Genomic DNA, 13,304 nt, shown 5'->3' on the forward strand with positions numbered 1-13,304 from the left:
GTCTGAATATGTATATACAGTATACATTCTTTTCCAGGTCTTAATACTCACATCTGGCACACACGTTTTACAAATTTCGTTCAAAGTGGTTTGTGACCAGATTTACAGAAGTATTTAGGTGCCTAAAAATACAAAAAGGTGCATAGTGGGGTTTCCAAAAGCATCTACTCAGGTTAGGAGCTGAACTCCCACTGCAAGTCAATAAGAGTGAGATGCTGAACTAACTTAGCTGCTTCTGTAAAATCCACTAGGTGCCTCTCTGCATCTTTACATGCCTAATTATATTTGCAAATCTGGCTCTTACTGAGTACTATTAACAGCAGTGAGCAAATGTACAAATTAATGTACCTTCACTTGGGTCCCAGTCCTTCAACACCTCACTCGTGCAAAGATACTCTCATAAGGATTACTCCGGGTTTGCAAGACTAGCCCCTTGATTTATAAGTAGCATGATTTTCCAATAAGGTGAGTACTCACTTAACATCCAGAAGGTGGAGCTATTGGTTGCTCTCTTTGCAGGCAATCTTCAGTTTTGCTTCTTGTTGCATTATTGACTGCTCTGCTCTGCTCAGAAGGTAAGAAATCTGAAACAGAATTCTGAGTTTACTATTTTTTTCCTCAAACTCATCACATGTATTTGGAACATAAATACTTAGATTATGAGTGAAGATTTTAATAGGATGCTGCTCTAATTGATGGGCCCAAACTTTAACCCACTTGCAAAATTTTCCTTTTACTTTTTTAAACCATCCTCATCATGCAAAATCTACTAACCCACACAACTGGAGTGGCAGCATTACTAAGATCACAATTTTTCAGCCATCAACAGCTGGAGTCAAGGGCTGGAACTGTGTTTCCTTGCAGGAAGAGCATCTGCCTGGACCTTTTTTTGTGAGTAGGTGAGGAATATCACCTAGCTGCACCTTCACCACCTTCAAAACCTCCCTGTGTGAGGTAGCTCTCATGAGTACTCTCCATGGTACACATCTCTTGGGCAGGCCCGCATTCTTTCTTCCATTACCTACTGAGCTCTCCAAACCTATTGAAAGAGTATGGACTTTGTAACCAACCTGCAGAACACCCTCAAAGACTCTCTAGCTCTTGCTCAAAAAAACCTACAGGATGCTCAACTAGAGCAAAAGGCATAGTATGATAAACATGCCAGAGAGTGTTCCTTCAAAGTAGGTGACCAATCTAGGGTCCTGAAAGCGCTCCAGGCCAATACAATGGAAGCATTGTGGGAGGAGCCATTTATGGTCCGAGAGCGCCTGGGAGCTGTTAATTACCTCATAGAGTTCCCAGACCCTACCCTAAAACCTAAAGTATATCATGTTCATTCTCTAAAGCCCAGGTATTACCAATGATTCGTACCACACTACAGCCAAATTGCCCCCCCAACTGACAGACCTAACCAGGAAAAAACACTCAAATGCAGTTCAGTGGACTGAGAAGTGTCAGAAAGCCTTTAACCAGCTTAAGGCGGCCCTTACGTCTGACCCTGTAATTAAGGGCCCCAGACTTCGACCAATTGTTTGTTGTAACCACAGATGCATCTGAATGTGATGTAGGAGCAGTTTTAATGCAGGAAGGACCAGATCAACAATTCCATCCTATCGTGTTTCTCAGCAACAAGCTTTCTGAGGCCTGGTCTACACTACACGTTTAAACCAATTTTAGCAGCGTTAAACCAATTTAACGTTGCACCCATCCACACAACGAGGCCCTTTATATCGATATAAAGGGCTCTTTAAACCGGTTTCTGTACTCCTCCCCGACGAGAGGAGTAGCGCTGAAATCGGTATTACCATATCGGATTAGGGTTAGTGTGGCCTCAAATCGATGGTATTGGCCTCCGGGCGGTATTCCACAGTGCACCATTGTAACTGTTCTGGACAGCAATCCGAACTCGGATGCACTGGCCAGGTAAACAGGAAAAGCTCCGCAAACTTTTGAATTTCATTTCCTGTTTCCCCAGCGTGGAGCTCTGATCAGCACGGGTGGCAATGCAGTTCCAAATCCAAAAAGAGCTCCAGCATGGGCCATACAGGAGATACTGGATCTGATCGCTGTATGGGGAGACAAATCTGTTCTATCACAGCTTCGTTACAGTAGATGAAATGAGAAAGCATTTGAAAAAATCTCCAGGCTATGATAGACAGAGGCCACAGCACAGTGCTGTGTGATAAGCGTAACGGAAAGCCAAAGAATCAAATGGACGCTCATGGAGGTAGAGAGGGGGTACTGAGGACTCCAGCTATCCCACAGTCCCCGCAGTCTCCAAAAAGCATTTGCATTCTTGGCTGAGCTCCCAATGCCTGTAGGGTCAAACACATTGTCCGGGGTGTTTCAGGGTATATGTCCTCAATTCACGCCCCCTCCCCCACGTGAAAGAAAAGGGAAAAAAATTGTTTCTTGACTTTTTTATATGTCACCCTATGTCTACTGCATGCTGTTGGTAGACGCGATGCTGTGGCAATGAATAGCAGCATCCTCTCCCCTCCCTTCCCCGGTGGCAGACAGTACAATATGACTGCTATCCATCATCATCATCAGCCCGTGAGTGCTCCTGGCTGGCCTCAGGTGAGGTCGGCCGGGGGCGCCTGGGTAAAAATAGGAATGACTCCTGGTCATTCCCGGTAGATGGTACAGAACGGCTGGTAACCGTCCTCATCATAGCAACTGGGGGCTGAGTTCCATCATCCCTCCCCCCCCTTTCATGTCTAAAGAAAAGATTCTGTACTGCCTGGACTATCATAGCAGTGGGATGCTGGGCTCCTCTCCCCTCCACCGTTTAATGTCCTGCCTGGACTATCATAGCAGCTGGAGGCTGCCTCCCCCTCATTTAATCTCACTAAAAAGTCAGTGTTTCTTATTCCTACATTCTTTATTACTTCATCACACAAATGGGGGGCACTGCCATGGTAGCCCAGAAAGTTTGGGGGAGAAGGGAATCAACGGGTGGGGTTGTTGCAGGGGCACCCCCTAGAATGGCATGCAGCTCATCATTTCTGCGGGATCTGATACGGAGCGGCTGTTTTCTCTGGTTCTCTGATACACTGGTTCTCTAGTACACTTGCCCCATATTAGAGGTGCATATATCTTATTAACTTTGTTTCCTAAACCTGCAGGAAAAATTCCAGCATATGTTCCCACCCGAACCAGGCTGGCCAGCACCATTTGTGATTTGGGGGGCATGTGATAAATGAAGGGAGGGGGTAGCTCCCTTTTATGGACACCCAGCCAGTCAGTTAGCTATGAAGTCCCTCTTGATGGCTGTTCTCTGCTTGCTTTACCTGTAAAGGGTTAACAAAGTCCCCTCAGGTAAAGGAAAGGGAGAGGACACCTGACCAAAAGAGCCAATGGGAAGTCTAGAACTTTTTTAAATGGGGAAAAAAAACTTCCCCTTTCTCTCTGTTGTTCTCCAGGAAACAGGGGAATGGGGAACAGTTATGCTATGAGAAGCTTTAAGCCAGGTAGGATCATAAATCATCAGATCATACCTAGAACTACTTGTTTGAAACTACCAAATGTGTAAGTAGATCACAAATGTTTAGAAAGATGCGGTTAGGTTTATTTCTGTTTATTTCTTGGCCTGCAAACTCCTCTGTGCTAACCCCAAATATTTTTTGTTTTGCTTGTAACCTTTAAGCTGGACTTCAAGAAGGTTATTCTTGATGTTTAAATTTTGTAAATGGGTTTTTTTTAAATCTAGCAAAAGCCTAAATTTCAGATTATTTTCTTTCTTTTCATTTTTAATAAAATTTGCCTTTTTTAAGAACAGGATTGGATTTTTGATATCCTAAGAGATTTGTACATATGTTGTTTAATTACCTGGTGACAACAGCTGATTTCCTTTGTTTTTCTTTCTCAGCTCTTCCCTGGAGTGGGGAGTGAAAGGGTAACCCACAGGAAGAAATTCCCAAGTGCGTCTTCCTGGGTTCCAAAAGGGATTGTGCATTTGGGTGATGGCAGCGTTTACAAACCCAACATCAGAGAAAAGCTGTAATCGTGGGAGTTTAATACCAAGCCTGGAGTGGCAAGTATTAATTTTTTTAAATCCTCGTGGCCCCTACCTTCTGCATTCAAAGTGCCAGAATGGAGAATCATCCTTGACAGTGCTTCACAATGGTTTGTCATAATGATTCTTAAGAGCCTATGAAGTAGTTTGTTTACTAGCACCATACGGCAGAGCATTGTGGCTGCACCTAATGACACGAAAGTTTGCTCATATACTTCAAGAGAACTTCAGGGCATTCAGTACTATGCAGGATTAGAATCAGAATTATGGGCAACACATTTCTTCTTGTTTGTATGTCATTTAATACAGGTATAATTTTTTGTTTTCACAGGGCTATGCTCATATTTCTTGTAAAATGCCACGATTTACTTTAGAGAGACAAGGTGAGTAAGGTAATGTCTATCACTGGACCAACTTGTGGTCCAGTGAAAGACATTACCTCACCCATCTTGTCTCTCTAATATCCTAGGACCAACACAACTACAACACCACTGCATACAAGATTTACTTTATAGGCCAAATTAAACATCATTTGATTTTTCTTTTGTGTTCTTATGCTCTTTCCTTTTATAAATATAGGACATTTTTACTGCCATTAAATCAAATTTGTTTTTATTTTCTGAACAGATAATATTCCTAACAATTACTGTATGATTTTTAAATTCAGTACACCATGTATAACATATTTTGTATAACATATTTATTGCTTCTCTTGCCATAACCTCTAGCCACCTGTAAACATAATACATATTTTCTGGTGATGAGATAAATCTACTTCAGGCTTTCAAAGAAATATGAATTGTTAAAAATATTTAACAAAAAAATTCTTAATCTCTTCCAGGTGGCACATCATTATTAAGAGCCTGGAGTAAAGAGAAAGAAATAGGCCCAGATATCCAGCTCTTATATCCGGCCCATTATAGCCACAACAATTTGCCTACAGCTAATAATTATTTGACTGTTCCAATAGTTAGATATTTTTACTGTGTACTCTGGAAATCCTCCTATCTTTGTTCAGTTCTACTTCATACATAAATGTTTGTTTGCTGAACATGTTCATAATGTAGTCCAGGCATTTCAGATTACTTGATGTTGCTTTGGCTTTAGGACTTTGTCAGAAGATCACCACAAATGTCTTGAAAATGCAAAATGAAATTCTGTCACCCAGAAGTGTACGGGGAGATTTTGGCAAACCGATAAAGTGCCTAAAACTACTATAGCTTATTGTTAAAAGTGGTCATGTAGCAAACTCAGCTTGACTAAGGCAGGAGGGGAGGGATTTTGGCTGCCACAGAAAGGGCAGCTTGACCCGGTGTCCTTCCTGATAAGAATTGTGTTGAAGTTGCTGATACATGCATTTTAAAAGAGCAAGATATGCCCCAGGAATGTCTATTGGGGTCTGAAGGCTGCAAACCCTGCAAAAACCCACACCTGGTTAATCAATAATCCGAAGGAACCTCTTGCTTGACTATTGAAACTGCTTACTTAAGTTTTCTTTAAGGGATATGTCAGTCTATTACTATTGTATAAATAGGGGAAAAAGTTTGAGCTAGTCGGACTCTTTTTGGACTTGCCCTCTGGACAGGGCCGCCCAGAGTATTCTAGGGGCCTGGGATCCTCAGCAGCGGGGGTCCCCCGCTTCGGCGGTAATTCAGCGGCGAAGGGTTCTTCCGCTCCAGGACCCGCTGCCGAATTACCGCCGAAGACCTAGCTTTTCGGCAGTGGGTCCTGGGGCAGAAGGACCCCCCACCGCGGGTCTTCAGGGCACTTCAGCGATGGGTTCTTGAGCGGAAGGACCCCCTGCTTCCGAATTACCATCAAAGACCCGGAGCGGAAGAAGCTCTGGGGGCCCACGCCCCGCGAGAGTTTTCTGGGGGCCCCAGAGCAAGTGAAGGACCTCACTCCAGGGGCCCCGAAAAACTCTTGTGGGGGCCCCTGGGGGGCCCAGGGCCTGAGGCAAATTGCCCCATTTGCCCCCCTCCTGTGGGCAGCCCTGCCTCTGGATACATCTTGCGGTCCCCAAAGACAGACGGAAGATTTGGCCACCGGAAGCCTGCCGCTGTGTCACTCAAGAGCCACACTCAGCTTTCAAGGTTGGGGGTGTTTTACTAGCTTGTTGCAGATGTGTGTAAGTGCTTGAGACTAAGTAAAGTTTAGATTTAAGTGAAAGCACTCTTGTGTTGTCCTGTTTGTGCCAGCCATCTATCGGTCGGACGGCCATGTTGCCCCTGATTTATTTCCTGACACCACCTCGCACAGAATAAAAGTTACCAAGAACTTTGGGTTGAAAGAACCCCAGGTAACAGAAGGGTTATCCAGATTATTGGACTTGAACACTTCAATCGATGTAGAACATTGTCCTCTGCTGTAAGCACAGTGTGGTTTTGGCAACATTAGTGAGGTTATAAAATGGATCTTGTGCCATTAGTTATTAAAATAACTATGTACTCTGGCCTAAGTACAAAAATTGTTACCTTACCTTAATGTTGTAACCAAAAAGAGCAAGGACATTTGACTGGAATACTTATTATTTCAAAATATTCAAAGGTCTGAAGTACCCATGGGTGATTTTACTAAAGCTGTAGGTGAAATCCTAGCTCCACTGATGGCAAAACTTCCTTGGCAAAACAAATAAATTCAGTTGACCCAAGAATTCACTCTCTGGCAGCTGCACAATATGTGAGCACAGAGAAGTTCAAGGATGATGCTTCAGTCTTAACTTTGAATTTTCATTCATATCAAAATCATAATTCTAAAAAATATTTGAGAGAGAAGAATTGGCTCCTTTGATCTATTGAGAAATTCCATCTCAGAACACTGTAGCAGCAGGAAGAGCTGAAGGAATGAAGCAGGACCGTGCTTTCTAAAACTCCAAACAAACTTTAATACAACTAGAGCCCTCACATTGCAGCTACTGCCTGCCTGGAGCTGACAAGAGGCAACCCCTTCCCCCCTCCCCAAAATAAACTCTTTGTTTAAATAACCAATCTCCCTGCCTTTCTCAAACCACACCCACCTGCAACCCAGCCAACAGGAGAGGGGACTGAAATTACAATATATGACTGAAATTAGCACATTTTGAAATTCTCTCCCACCCCTCCATGGACATGGACAGCCCAGGATGCAGCATAACTGGTGGGGCTATGCTGCTTGTGAGGAGCTCTTGTAAGGCCCTGCGTTCCCTTTTATTTTACATTATAATAATCTTGCACCTACATAATCCCCGATCCTACGAACATTTAAGAATATGCTGAACTTCACACCTTGTAAATAGTCCCTTTCCCTTCAATGAAGCTAACATGTTTAAAGTTAAGCATGTCCTTAAGTATAAGCAGGACTGGAGCTATAGACTTCACATATCCAAAGCCCAGTAAAAAAATGAATTGATTAACTCTCACAAGCCCTTTGTGAAGTGAATTAATATTAATATTGTCCACAATAACAAACATGTCCCTGGATTCAGTTAACATTTATGTGCGAGCAACTTGAAAAACTTTTAACATCAATACTTTTAAACTAGTTTATTTGCAATTTTTTCAAAGCTTTATCTGCATTACTACATACTAACATGGTTCTGTGGCTTTTATAAGCCTTCTTGCAGTTCACTGGTATCACATATATGAAGGCTAAAATAAACATAACAACAAAAACATGGTACAATATGGAAATTAAAATCAGAGGCATAAAAATGCATATCATGTTCTATTCTACTTAATGCATTAAGTCTATTGTATTATTCTTAATAGCTATGATATCACTAGAAAGCTTTATTGCAAGGCTGTGACATCAAAGCAATACAGTCTTTCTTCATTTAGGGTCTGATCCAGTTCCCATTACACTCAAAGGGAGTCTTAAGTTCCCCATACCTAGGGTGACCAGACATCCCAATATTAGGGGATTTTTCTTATACATTTTTTCTCCCCCCACCCCAAAAATAAAGTGTCCCAATTTTTCACACTTGCTATCTGGTCACCCTTCCTGGACCAACAAGGAATGGGAACACTACAGAGACACATAAGTACTAGAACTAGGGGTGCAGGGACTGCTGCCACCCCCCCTGGTTTGAAGTAGTTTCTGTTATATACAGGGTTTACAGTTTGGTTCAATGGCTCTAAGCACCCTCCCAAAACAAATTGTTCCAGCACCCCTGCAAAGACTCCTTGGAGTTATCCCATCTGAGCATCCAGAATGGAGCCAACAGACCCTTGAAAGAGGATCACTTCACTCAGTGTCAAGCTTCTGAGGCGGGCAGGGGAAAGTAAATGGAGAATATGGAAATTCCAGTGGACTAAAGATTTAAATATGCACAGAGATACAACTATCCTCTCATCCTAGCTGAGGTTCCTCTCATCTTTATGATGGCTAAAAAGGCTTATGTGAGGACACTGGCACTGCCATGAGGTCAGTGGCCAGGACATGGGCAGTCACACCTAGTGGTTGGCACAGGCACCGGAGCCCAGGGTCAGAGCCACAGTCAGAGGCTAGATGCCAGAACTGAAATTAGGAATCAGATCCAAGAGTCAGGAACAGGTTCCCTGAAGTGGGGCAGGGCTAGAACAAGCACACACAGGAGCTAGCTCAGCCATGAGTACATGATTTGAAGAGACAGTGAACTGCTGCTGGGCTTAAGTGCTGGGCTGCTGACTCTTCAATCAGGGGGTGTAGTCAATCAGGCAGCCAACTACAGGCCAGCTGTTTTTGTTAAGTTCCTAGGAGAGCGGCCCTGCTGCCGGCCCTGATTCCTGGAACATGGTTTGTACTGCACCTTTTCTGGGGATACATAGTGGACCCCAGTCTCCCTTCACATCATTATACCCAATGTGCCTTTTTTAAAGAAGAAAAACTTATGTGTCCTTAATTGATTCTGCCTGCTCTAGTAATCACACCTGAGTGACTAAGTTTCTGATCCTCCTCTTACTTACATCAATGTAAAGCAGGCGTATCTCCAACGCAGCCAACAGAATCACACCAGTGTAAAACTGGAGGAAAATAAAGATCTTTGTTCCTAAAGCAATCGTTCATTTATACAGATTTTCATATGCTAAGGATAAAGTTACATTAGATAGGATAAGATGTATGAGGGCTATAAAACCCCCTTGCTTCAGGGTATAGCCAACCTGTAGCTGATAGGTGTTGAGAAGATACTTCCCCTGTGAGCAATTTGTGCCATAATTGTCCATTATGGGGACTCTTGCATCTACTTCTGACATACCTGGTGAAGGCCAGTGCTGGAAACAGGATTCTGAATGAAATGAACCAATGGTCTGAGTGTGACAATTCCTATGTTCCTCTGGTGCAAACTGTCATGGCTTCATAATGGAGCTATGAGAATTTATATCATTAGAGGATCTGCCCCATAATATTTTGTAAGATAGATCATTGAATAGTCAAAATTGGGTAGTCAAGGCTACTCTACTGGGTTTTTTTCCTCTAAAATCAGCCTAAAGTTCACAGTCATTTTCAAACTGACTTCCATTCTCCAGCTCCTCTGCAAAGAAAAACAATTTCACGATCAGTAGAGAACTTTTAAATATGGTTTTAGAGAAAGTCATATATGTCAGCATTCATTGTACCTTCTGAATAACAATCTTACACTAATTTTCCTCCCAGGTGTCAGTTACCCTGATATCAAAGCAATTGCATATGACAGGAAACGATGGCCCATTACTCTCAAAGTGATTTTTTTTTTTTACTGTAAAAAGGAGTAGTAATGGGGATTTCGTGGCTGCTTTACAAAGGCATATTAGTGCTCAAGACAAATGCAGACCAGAACAATGCCAGAAGACATTGTAGCGCTATGGAAGCTTCCCCAGACCTCCATACGCCATCATAGTGATAGGAAAGCCTCCCTGTAGCACCAGAAGCCATTTCCCTCACTGGAATCCCCTCCCCTGCACTAGGCTGGCGGGCTTCTCCCCGCCCCCAGCCCGGCCCCCTCCCTCTCAGATGGCCAGCTGAGGGCTCCGGCCAGCTGAGGGCTCCAGCCTCCAGCTCTGCCCTTCCAGCACTGGGGAACCCAGAGCGTGTGGTAGGTTACTGGCAACGCAGCTGGCCAGCCCACCACCATCAAGAGCGGAGTCTCTTCCTGGACCCTGCCTGCCTGCACCACTTGGTCTCTGGCGGGGGCCAGGCCAGGGAAGGGGAAGCGAAACTTCCATGTGGGTCAGCAGGGAGAGAGGTGAATCAGGTCGAAGGGGGGGAGGAGAGGAAGGGACTTAAAGTGCCAGTGTGCTCACTGTCTCTCAGACTTCCCTCTTTCTCACACACACACACACACACACACACACACACACACACACACACACACACGGGTGACCAGATGTCCCAGTTTTACCCCCCAAACCCCTGTCCCAATTTTTCACACTTGCTATCTGGTCACCCTATCTCACACTCACATACTGTCTGCCTCTCACAAGTCACAGTCCCCCAACACAGACTGTCACACTCTCCAACATACACTGTCACACAGTCCCCCAATGCACAGTCACACACACTCGCTCTCTCTCTATGTCTCTCTCACACGCACTGGCTCTCACACACAAATACACATAGAGACACACTCTGTCGCACACACACACGAACACACGAACACACACACACGCACACACACACTTGTAGTATTGTCATTGTTATTACTGCTTGGTACTTCCTGTCTAAATGCTCTTGGTGAGCCAGGAATGGCTAGGGGCTGGAGGATGGCTATGGGCTTTGGCAAGATTTAGGCCCCATGTGACAGTGCGAAGCCTGCCTTGAGCCACTGCTGGTGCATGTTAGCAATGGCGGGGGGAAGACCTGGAGGTCCACGGGTGGGGGTAGTGGCTGTGCCCCCTTGACACACTGGGGTGAGTGACACCACCTGGGAACCGCCTTCAGTGGAGCATGGGGCACCAGTTTAATAATACTGCATATGGCCCCATAAATCCTAAGGACAGCCCTGACGTCTCCCATACTTCCGGAAGCCATCATAGCACTCTGATAGCCTTCCCCTACTGCCACAAGCCATCGTAACACTATGATAGCCTCCTTGTACTGCCACAAGCCATTGTAAGACTATGAAAGCCTCCCAATTCCACCACAAGTCATCGTAGCACTCTGAAAGCCTCCCCATACTTCCAGAAGCCCTCACAGTGCTATGAAAACCTCCCTGTACCACCAAAAAACATCACAGAACTATGAAAGCCTTCCCCTAGTGCCACAAGCCATTACAGAGCTATAACTGTTTCCCTGGACCACCACAAGCCATCGTAGTGCTATGAAAGCCTCTCCGTACCACCAGAAGCCATTGTAGCACTATGAGAACTTCTCCGTATAGCCAGACGCCCTCATAGTGCTATGAAAGCCTCCCTGTAATGCCATAAGCCACCACAGCAGCATGAAACACAAACATATTGAAATGGGCCACTCCTAAAGGAGAACGTTTGTGGTCACGGCCATCATTGGCATTTCTGTTTCTGTAAATTCGGCAAGAAGGAGGGGTGAACTAGTTTGGAAAAAATTACAAAAAATCTCCCACCTCCCAACCTTTGCCCATCCCTGAGCTTATCCTGGACCAAACTATTTCCAAAGTGAGAAAATATCTGGTTCCAACAGGCCATGAGATGGTAAGTATACTTCAGCCTAATCTCTCCCCGCAGTTCGCCTGCTGTGGATGGTCTTCTAAGGCCTGTGAGCTTCCTTCAACTGACATAATGATGGGCCTAATCATACCTCAAACCCCTACATTGGTATCTGAAGTCAACCACAACAGGATTTAGTAAGTTCTTGCTGAGGCCTGCTGCTCTCTCTCTTTATGAGTAAAACGTATTTTGGCTTTTGCAACTCACATAGTCCTGAGAAATGCCAGTTTCCTCTTTTCCAACCTCTCCCCATTCAGACAAGATTAGTGGCCAGAAAAAAAAATCTTCTTAATAATCTCATGGGCCTTTCAATTCACTAACTGTGTCACTCACCCCAGGGCAGAAGGCCCCATGTATGCCCTCTGCACCCATTAATCCTCACATTAAGAGCCAAATCCTGAAGTCCTAATTTAGGTTAACTCAGTCAAAACTGTACTGATTTCCATAGGACCAGGATCAAGCTGTATGGGGCAAACTCAGTTTCCAGCCTAAGATACTCAGGCTAGTTGCTGGAGAGATCCATGGTAGAGGGAAAGCTGGGGAGGAATGTTCCTTGGAAAGTTAACGAGTTGAGCCACTGTGGAAATTATTCTCTGAAAACCCTTCAGTTCAACCCTAACCCATCCCACTACCTGTTCCATTCCTAACTCCAGCTCCTGACAGGGTTCTGTGCCATACAGAAGGAATAGTCCCTGCCTCCTAAAACCTGCATTCACCAGAGGAACCACACTGTTTCAACTGTCAGAACCATTCTGCTACTACAGAAAGGGGTGCCCTACCCCTACCCCTTCAATGAGCAAAATGAAGGGACCACATGATGGCAGAATGACACTAAAACCCAGAATGGGCTGTTCCATTGTATAATGACTGAAGACTCTTCCTCTTGGTTTTACAGAGACTTTATAAAGTCAATTTAGAAGCAAATTTTAGTTTTGCAAAAGCAAGCTTTTAGAATACCTAGCATCAATAGAAATATCCCTGTGCCTATGTGTTTATTTCAAAGGAGACAGATTGCTGAGGTTTCCAGAGAAGTGGATTTCACCAGACATCTTCAGTTGATATGAACAGAAGATGTGTCCCCCAAATACATTGAAAATCTCGAACATTTTGAAAGGATTAATATTCCCCTGCGGAGTTTCCAAATAAGCCGTTCAGCACCTGCTTGTGCAGGAAACCAGAAAGGGAAGCTGACTGGAGAAAAAGCAAAAACAGCTCCTCCATTTCTCTTGTTCAAGCAGCATGAAATGCAGAGAACAAACAAGGAGTACAAATGATGACAAGTAAATTAGGTGTGTATGTTTTTCTGTGTTAGTAATCCAACCCCATAGCTCCAAGCTTTATTTTGTTGAAAGTCCTGTTGTGATTCATCAGCAGATCCCCTTCCATGAGTCCTCTCACTATGCCATTGTATGTCCTTACTTCTGTCCACTGTCTCCTTCTCTGCTATCCTTTCAGCCAGTTCTTTCCCCCTACTCCCAGTCTTGTTTCCCCCCTCCTTTGGCTTTCTCTTTTTGCTGCACGTCCCTGCAGGCTCTTCCTCTCCACTCCCACACTAACCACAGACCACATCCTGCTTGGGGCTTGAAAAGGATATCCGTGGGGGTCTTGTGAGACTGAACTGCACATGTTATGGCTGAGTTGAGGGTACCACAGCAGCAGGCAGGAGAACC

The sequence above is a fragment of the Gopherus flavomarginatus genome, chromosome 9 (genome assembly GCF_025201925.1).
Source record: "Gopherus flavomarginatus isolate rGopFla2 chromosome 9, rGopFla2.mat.asm, whole genome shotgun sequence".
NCBI lineage: Eukaryota > Metazoa > Chordata > Testudines > Testudinidae > Gopherus > Gopherus flavomarginatus.